Raw genomic sequence first — 9,671 nt, forward strand, 5'->3', positions numbered from 1 at the left:
GCGCAAGGTCCCGCGTGAGCCCCTTTTTAACGTCGCCTTCTAAAATTTGACTTGTGCCCAAAACTTGTTCTAATCCGCCTAAGAAATAATCGGTCAGGACACAAATCATTCTCCAACAATCTCCAGCGTCTTTGGTGGAAGTACAATGCAAGCTGCCATGGAAATATCATGGCTTTAAAGACAATCAATTAAAGTATTTTTTAGCACACAATCACCTGTGATGGTTGTAGGTATATTGGTGTGTGATGATATTAGATACCAATGTATTTGTGAGTTTATATTGTGTTAGATGTAAATGGTTTTGCACCTCTGTTCGTTATAAATATATTTAGATGTATCTGTATTATTTATTAATGTATTGGGTGGGGGAATCTGTGTCAGTTATGAATTTATTTTTGAGCGCTGCAAATGTCCCGTCCGGCCCCATTCTACCTTCTCATTGCCCCAAGTGGGACACGGCAGAACATCTGTTAGATTCGGATTAAACTTTTCATTTTATTGATACTTAGAAAATTTGAGGTTTTGAAAGTAATAACTCTGCATCCATCAGCCTCTCGGATACCTCTGGAGCGTCCTTTATTCTGTCTGATAGGCCCTGAGCATCCCTAAACCGCTCTAGAAACTCCTAAGCATCCCTTACACTGTCTGTTACTTCCGGAGTGTCCCTTACCCTGCCTGGTACTTCCGGAGCGTCCCTTAACCTATCTGATATATCCGGAACGTCCATTAAACTCTCTGGTACTACTGGAGCGTACCTTACCCTGTCTGGTACATCCGGAGTGTTGCTTAGATATCTGATACATCCGGAGCCTCCCTTACCCTGTCTGGTACAACAGGAGAGTCCGTTACCCTCTCTGGTAAATCCGGAGTGTCCCTTAAACTGTCTGGTACATCCGGAGCGTCGCTTAGATATCTGATACACCCGGAGCGTCCCTTAGCCTGTCTGGTACAACTGCAGCGTCCCTTACCCTGTCTGGTGATTCCGGAGCGTCCCTTAAACTGTCTGTTATATTCAGAGTCCCCCTTACCCTGTCTGTTACATCCGGAGCGTCCCTTACTCTCCTTCATAACTCCTGAGTTTCCGTTATCCTTTTTGATAACTAGTTTGAAAACATTGCATATTTCACCCTTCATCCGCAGCTATGTAATGCTTCCCGTCGCTCATGCTCCTCAACTGTTTAGGGAAAAGCGCCGACTACCAGGTAAACAACCCGAGTTCTTCAGATAGCCTCCCCAGTGCACTTCATTTCCTTAGGAATTTTCTTGTATAATCGGGCTGCGTTGAATCCAAAGGCAGGCCCTGCTTTCGCAGAGCTTGACTGTCGAGCGGTTCCGCGGGTCTAAATGTATCGACTGGCTTCAAGGCACCAACTCAGGTTGGGGCGAATGGAACATGTGCCCCCTGGAACAGCGGTGGCAGCAGAGCACACTTGGCAGTGTAATTTGGTGAAAGTGAATGTTAGATGCAGGTAATACCGCAGGAAACTTTCAATGAAATTGAAGGAGGAAAGTAAAGGAGAGGCTATTGATTGAGGAAGGAAGAAAAATCTGTGCCGTGTCTAGCAATCGAGCTGAAGTTGCTGCGGCCACAACGCAGAGTACTAACCCACTAAACGATCATGGCGCCACACATCAACTACTGCAACTCTGACCACAACAATGTAATGCACGGCACTGCTGAAAAAAGATGGATTGTTGGTGAAGGCCAAAATCAGCACCACCAGAAATTAGGACAGCGGTGAAATTCGACCCAGGCCCCGCAGCGACTGGAGCCTTCATCCAGATGGGAACTAGTGCAGACGCAGTGGCATTTAAAAGGATTTTAGCTTTTTCACACGAGCGTCTTAAATAAAACAAAGGCCCCGTTGGGAGTCGAACCCAGGATTTCCTGTTTATTAGACAGACGCTATGACCAGCTAAGCCACGTGACCGAATCCCGAGACCATGTCTCGCCTCCACTCACTGATGTTAATCAGCTACCGGTCATTGTCTTCTGGAGTCTCAGGCCGTTTTTGTATTTCACCAGCTCTCTTGTCTATTTGCCATGTCTCCCGATGCTGTCTGTATCTCCCGCTTTGTTTATCTCAGTGTCAATCTGTGAATTGATTCTGAATGAATACCTGTATTTCCGTCTTACATGAAATAAATGAGGGCATCAGTCAATTCCTCCTCTTACACTGGGGAACTAATGAGCCAACATTTATAACATGATATTGCTTATTGTGATGCAGCAAATAGAATATTCCAACGTGAAAGATTCAGGTTCAATTCTGTGCCAAAAGAAACTTTGACCCCAACGTGTTTGCAAAAGGCCGCCTTTTAATTTGTCGTCACAAACGCCACCATTGCACCTCAAGGTGATTCATAACTAATAAACAGAGAAGTCAAGCAGTGAAACGGTATTTGTAAACAGGGTTGTGAGACTGTGGAAAGCACTGGCTCAGAGCAGCAGTTTTAAAACAAGGTTTAAAAACCGGCAGCGTGTGGGCGGAAGGGGAGAGAGAGGCAAGAGAGCCACAAGTGTGATCACCTTGGAAACCATTGGCCCCGAATCTGCTTTAAATCCCCCCTCTGGATTTAAACACATTTAATGTCATATTCACAAATTGATGCATTTGAACAATATATGAGATTTAACACTGTCTCTGATGTAAAATAACTGCTTTATGCATGTGAAATTATCATTGCCGAGATTAAACACTCAGTGCAGGGTTAGCGGCTCTTTGTTCTGGGGTAAGATTCTTGTTTTGGGAATTTACAAAAATTTTAAATGCAAAAGATCCCGGGTTCCAATCCCGGGCAGCGCCCTAACATTTTAATAGAACCAGTTCCCCCGGCCTGGAAACATTCCACAAGTCTTCAAATAATACCGGCCAGAAAATCAGCCTGTGTTCAGTACATCACAAGAAAACGGCAATATTATTCTTTAAAGCAGGAATTCAGTCCCAGAAGTGCCGAAACTGTGAGGTAAATATGTAAATCCGTTTATTTACAGAAGCCTAATCCGCATTTTCCACATTGTCAATCTGGGAGCTCGGCAGGACGTGCGGTAAAGGGGACTTTATTCAAGATTGGTTCTGCCGTTTGCAAACAGAAATACTGAAATAAAAGGGATTTTTGGATGACTCCTTTTGGATAATAATGTTAGATCGAGGTTGGTGAGTGGTTATATTCGCAGGACTGTTAATCTGTTTGGAAGATACGTGGCCTGAAAATATTACTTTCCCCAAATAAAAATCTTTTCTCTCCCTGTTTGTTAAAATTCCCCCACTTTCTCAAACTAATATATCACCCAGCTCTAATGGAACAAAGATCGAATCGAGAGCTAATTCCTCCTTCCTCCCTTCCTTCCCTCTGTCCTTCATTCCCTTCCTCCTTGTTCGCGGTTTCCTGCCTCATTGGAAAATGAGCCTGACTTTGATGTTAACTCTGTGATCTATATCTTATCATGGTGTGGAGATGCCGGAGTTGGACTGGGGTGGACAAACGTAAGAAGTCACACAACACCAGGTTATAGTCCAACAGCTTTATTTGAAGTCACAAGCTTTCAGAGCGCTGCTCCTTCGTCAGGTGAAGTGGAGAGCTGCATAAAGACACAGCTTATATAGTCAGAGAATAATGTCAGATGTTTATAGGTAATCTTTCTAACTGCCATTTATCACAAGGTGATCACCAGCAGCAGCAACCAAGCCACCCCGGGTACCACGGTTGAAACCACAGGGAAGTCCATCGTCAACCTATCCGACCTCACCCTTCAACCAGACGAAATTGAAGCTCTCAGCCAGGGCTCAATTTCTGCCCCACCACCAAAATGGACTCTCACTTCCTCCTTCTGAGATTGGAACCGAATGCGGGAACAGGGGCAAATGATTAGGGAGCAGAAACATAAATTTCTCCTTTAGGAGGCAATGCAATTTCAAAAATATTTATCAACCTTAATGATGAGATTTTCTCTTTTAGTTTCTTTGGTTGAGAGGTAAATTATGGGCGAGAAATCCTCGTTCTTTTCGGCATACTCTCATGGGATCTGAGACCCCGGTTTAACATCTTACTAGAAAGACGGCACTACCTCAGTATTACACTGGAGTGTCAGCCTGGATTATGTGCTCAATTCTCTGGAGAGGGGCTTGAGTTTGCTACTGCTGAGCGAGGGCTGACACCTACACTCAGTTCATTTGGCTGGAGTGAAATGTCGGAGATAAAGGGAATAATTATAATGGAGTAAACCTTCAACTTGGCGTCCAGGAAAAACCGGGCATCGTAATCGGCCGCTCGGTAAAGAAACAGCCCGACTTATGTTGCCATCGATTTCATAAGCATTGAAAATCAGGCCTGTCTATAATGGGCGGGGTCGTGGTCAGTTGCGAATCATTCTGGGTCTGTTCGAACCGGGAGTACTCACAGTCCCGGATCATTCTGTGTCTGTTAAAAACGGCAGAGCTCCCAGTCCCGGATCATTCCGGTTTTTTTTAAAGAAGAGCGATTTCACCTTTGATGACCGAGTTGTTGAGTTTAACAAAATGTGCGAATCCAGCTCACAGAGGACCTGTTTATTCAGTTGAAATATTTTTATCTTTTACTCAACCCACTTCTTTTTTCGAGCAGTTTCCTTGAACCTGCTCACAATTCGCCCCGTAAAAAGAGTTTCACCGGCATCAGTGGACGCAGAGATTAATGGATAAGACGTTTGACTTCCGTTCCAAATGCTTTAGTTATCAGAAGATTGAAGGTTCGAGTCCTACCACGGTCGTTTAGTTATCTGGGTGACACTTTTTATATTCTGAATCTGGCGTTAAACCGACCATTTTTGACAGTCCCTCACCTGAAGTTGAATTTCTTTCAGGGTAGTTCTACTTAGATGCAAAAAGCAAGAAATGGAATGTCTGAGAGCAGTGTATCGGTGAGAAAAGGTGGCCGAGAGGTTAAGGCGATGGACTGCTAATCCATTGTGCTTTACAAGCGTGGGTTAGAATCCAATCCTCGTCGCTGTTATATTACACGTTTGATGCTGATGCACTTTCTAAGCATTTTACTGAATCTTACTTGAAATACAATTTGCTGAAAATTGCACTGGTGTTGCTGGTCTGTGCCTCTGCATTGCGCATATCTTGTTACAATTAAAATATTCCAAAAAATTTCTCAACCCACCTTGAATGAAAGTGGAGATGAGATCGCGAATCGGAGACTGAGAATCCTCTCTTCCTTCTTCCGTCCTCTGCGATTGGCACCGAATGAAAGACTAGCGGCAGCACAGGCAAATGATTAGGGAGCAGAAACATAAATTTCTCCTTTGCGGGCAATTTAATTTCAAAAATATTTATCAAACTTAATGGCGAGATTTTCTGCTTTTGGGACTTTGGTTGAGAGATAAATAATGCGCGAGAAATCCTCGTTCTTTTCAGCATTCTCTCATGGGATCTGAAGCCCCAGTTTAACATCTTACTAGAAGGACGGCACTGCCGACAGTGCAGCACTACCTCAGTACTGCCCTGGAGTGTCAGCCTGGATTATGCACTCAAGTCTCTGGAGTGAGGCTTGAGTATGCTGCCGCTGAGCCACGGCTGACACCTAAACTCAGTTCATTTGGCTGGAGTAAAATGACGGAGATAATGGGAAAAATGATAATGGAGTAAATTTTCAACTTGGTGTCCAAGATTAAACCGGGCATCGTTTTAGAAACAGCCCGATTATGTTGCCATAGATTTCATAAGCTTTGAAAATCAGGCCTGTCTATAATGGGCGGGGTCGCGGTCAGTTGCGAATCATTCTGGGTCTTTTTAAACCGGGAGTGCTCACAGCCCCGGATCATTCTGTGTCTGTTTGAAATGGCAGAGCTCACAATCTCGGATCATGCCGTTTTTTTAGAAGCAGAGCGATTTCAGCTTTGATGACCGAGTTGTTGAGTTTAACAAAATGTGTCAAGGTTCGCCCGGGATCTCTCGCATTTTAATGCTGAATTGCCCAAAGCGAGAATCATAACCCTAGACCAACAAGCCGGCGATGTCATTCTTCAATTTGCATTGAGTTTCAGTGCGCTGGTGCGAATCCAGCTCACAGAGGACCTGTTTATTCAGTGGAAATATTTTTATCTTTTCCTCAATCCACTTCTTTTTTCGAGCTGTTTCCTTGAACCTGCTCACAATTCACCCCATAAAAAGAGATTCAGCGGCATCAGCGGCCGCATAAACTAATGGATAATGCGTCTGACTTCTGTTGCAAATTCTTCAGTTATTTGAATGGTTCAAGTCCTACAAAGGTCTTTTAATTATCTGGGCGACACTTTTTATATTCTGAATCTGGCGTGAAACCGGCCATTTTTGACAGTCCCTCATCTGAAGTAACGGAAGGCCTGTTGCTTACATTAAGCTGATTGTACATTTTCAACATTGTAGATCTGTGTGCACGGGCAGGATAAGCGGTGAAGTTGAATTTCTTTCAGGGTAGTTCTAATTAGATGTAAAAAGCAAGAAATGGAATGTCTGAAAACAGTATGTTGGTGAGACGAGGTGGCCGAGAGGTTAAGGCGATGGTACTGCTAATCCATTGTGCTCTGCAGGCCAGGGTTCGTATCCCATCCTCGTCGTTACTGTATTACACGTTTGATGCTGATGCACTTTCCAAGCATTTCACTGAATCTTACTTGAAACTTAATTTCGTGAAAATTGCACTGGTGTTGCTGGTCTGTGCCCCTGCATTGCTCATATCTTGTTAAAATTAAAATATTCCAAGAAATTTCTCAACCCACCTTGAATGAAAGTGGAGATGAGATCGTGAATCGGAGATTGAGAACCCTCTCTTCCTTCTTCCTTCCTTTGAGATTGGCACCGAATGAAAAGACTAGCGGCAACAGAGGCAAATGATTAGGGAACAGGAACATAAATTACTCCTTTGGAATTTCAAAAATATTTATCAAACTTAAAGACGAGATTTTCTGTTTTTGGGTCTTTGGTTGAGAGATAAATAATGCGCGAGAAATCCTCGTTCTTTTCAGCATTCTCTCATGGGATCTGAAGCCCCAGTTTTACATTTTACTAGAAAGACGGCACTGCCGACAGTGCAGCACTACCTCAGTACTGCCCTGGAGTGTCAGCCTGGATTATGCACTCAAGTCTCTGGAGTGAGGCTTGAGTATGCTACCGCTGAGCCACGGCTGACACCTAAACTCAGTTCATTTGGCTGGAGTAAAATGACGGAGATAATGGGAAAAATTATAATGGAGTAAACTTTCAACTTGGCGTCCAAGATTAAACCGGGCATCGATTTAGAAACAGCCCGATTGATGTTGCCATGGATTTCACAAGCTTTGAAAAACAGGCCTGTCTATAATGGGCGTGGTCGTGGTCAGTTGCGAATCAATCTGGGTCTGTTTGAACCAGGAGTGCTCACAGTCCCGGATCATTCTGTGTCTGTTTGAAATGGCAGAGCTCACAATCTTGGATCATGCCGTTTTTTTAGAAGCAGAGCGATTTCAGCTTTGATGACAGAGTTGTTGAGTTTAAGAAAATGTGTCAGAGCTCGTCCGGGATTTGAACCCGGGACCTCTTGCATTTTAATCGTGAAACGCCCAAAGCGAAAATCATACTCCGAAACCAACGAGCCGCCGATGTCATTTCCCATTTGCATTGAGTTTCACTGCGCTGGTGCGAATCCAGCTCACAGAGGACCTGTTTATTCACTTTAAATATTATTATCTTTTCCTCAATCCACTTCTTTTTTCGAGCAGTTTCCTTGAACCTGCTCACAATTCGCCCCATAAAAAGAGATGCAGCGGCATTAGCGGCCGCATAGACTAATGGATAATGCGTCTGACTTCTGGTTGCAAATTCTTCAGTTATCAGAAGATTGAAGGTTCAAATCCTACAAAGGTCGTTTAATTATCTGGGCGACACTTTTTATATTCTGAATCTGGCGTGAAACCGGCCATTTTTGACAGCCCCTCATCTGAAGTAACGGAAGGCCTGTTGCTTACATTTAGCTGATTGTACATTTTCAACATTGTAGATCTGTGTGCACGGGCAGGATAAGCGGTGAAGTTGAATTTCTTTCAGGGTAGTTCTAATTAGATGCAAAAAGCAAGAAATGGAATGTCTGAGAGCATTGCCTCGGTGAGACGAGGTGGCCGAGAGCTTAAGGCGATGGACTGCTAATCTATTGTGCTCTGCACGCGTGGGTTGGAATCCCATCCTCGTCGTTACTGTATTACACGGTTGAAGCTGATGCACTTTCCAAGCATTTCACTGAATCTTACTTGAAATACAATTTCGTGAAAATTGTGCTGGTGTTGATGGTCTGTGCCCTTGCATTACTCATATCTTGCTAAAAGTAAAATATTCCAAGAATTTCCTCAACCCACCTTGAATGAAAGTGGAGTATGAGATCGCGAATCGGAGACTGAGAACCCTCTCATCCTTCCTCTGAGATTGGCACCGAATGAAAGACTAGCGGCAACAGAGGCAAATGATTCGGGAGCAGAAACATAAATTTCTCCTTTGGGGGCAATTTAATTTCAAAAATATTTATCAAACTTAATGACGAGATTTTCTGTTTTTGGGACTTTGGTTGAGAGATAAATAATGCGCGAGAAATCCTCTTTCTTTTCAGCATTCTCTCATGGTATCTGAAGCCGCAGTTTAACATCTTACTAGAAAGACGGCACTGCCGACAGTGCAGCACGACCTCAGTACTGCCCTGGATTGCCAGCCTGGATTATGCACTCAAGTCTCTGGAGTGAGGCTTGAGTATGCTACCGCTGAGCCACGGCTGACACCTAAACTCAGTTCATTTGGCTGGAGTAAAATGACGGAGATAAAGGGAAACATTATAATGGAGTAAACTTTCAACTTGACGTCCAAGATTAAACCGGGCATCGTTTTAGAAACAGCCCGATTTATGTTGCCATAGATTTCATAAGCTTTGAAAATCAGGCCTGTCTATAATGGGCGGGGTCGTGGTCACTTGCGAATCATTCTGGGTTTGTTTAAACCGGGAGTGCTCACAGTCCCGCATCATTCTGTGTCTGTTTGAAATGGCAGAGCTCACAATCTCGGATCATGCCGTTTATTTAGAAGCAGAGCGATTTCAGCTTTGATGACCGAGTTGTTGAGTTTAACAAAATGTGTCAGGGCTCGTCCGGGATTTGAACCCGGGACCTCTCGCATTTTAATCGTGAAACGCCCAAAGCGAGAACCATACCCCTAGGCCAACGAGCCGCACATGTTATTCTTTCATTTGCTTTGAGTTTCACTGCGCTGGTGCGAATCCAGCTCACAGAGGACCTGTTTATTCAGTTTAAATATTATTATCTTTTCCTCAATCCACTTCTTTTTTCGAGCAGTTTCCTTGAACCTGCTCACAATTCGCCCCATAAAAAGAGATGCAGCGGCATTACGGCCGCATAGACTAATGGATAAGGCGTCTGACTTCGGTTGCAAATTCTAAAGTTATCAGAAGATTGAAGGTTCAAATCCTACAAAGGTCGTTTAATTATCTGGGCGACACTTTTTATATTCTGAATCTGGCGTGAAACCGGCCATTTTTGACAGCCCCTCATCTGAAGTAACGGAAGGCCTGTTGCTTACATTTAGCTGATTGTACATTTTCAACATTGTAGATCTGTGTGCACGGGCAGGATAAGCGGTGAAGTTGAATTTCTTTCAGGGTAGTTCTAATTC

General features: G+C 43.8%; 1 non-coding gene across 1 annotated transcript; it reads right to left on the reverse strand.

Annotated features, from left to right (window-relative positions):
* Positions 1 to 9,121: 9,121 nt before the first annotated feature.
* trnap-ugg (transfer RNA proline (anticodon UGG)) lies at positions 9,122 to 9,209 on the reverse strand. Its single transcript is given in 2 exon segments — positions 9,122 to 9,157; positions 9,174 to 9,209. It is a non-coding gene; the product is annotated as a tRNA-Pro (tRNA).
* Positions 9,210 to 9,671: the final 462 nt, after the last annotated feature.

Source organism: Somniosus microcephalus, unplaced genomic scaffold (genome assembly GCF_052327205.1).
Source record: "Somniosus microcephalus isolate GS21.2 unplaced genomic scaffold, FLI_Smic_1.0 unresolved_chr1, whole genome shotgun sequence".
Lineage (NCBI taxonomy): Eukaryota > Metazoa > Chordata > Chondrichthyes > Squaliformes > Somniosidae > Somniosus > Somniosus microcephalus.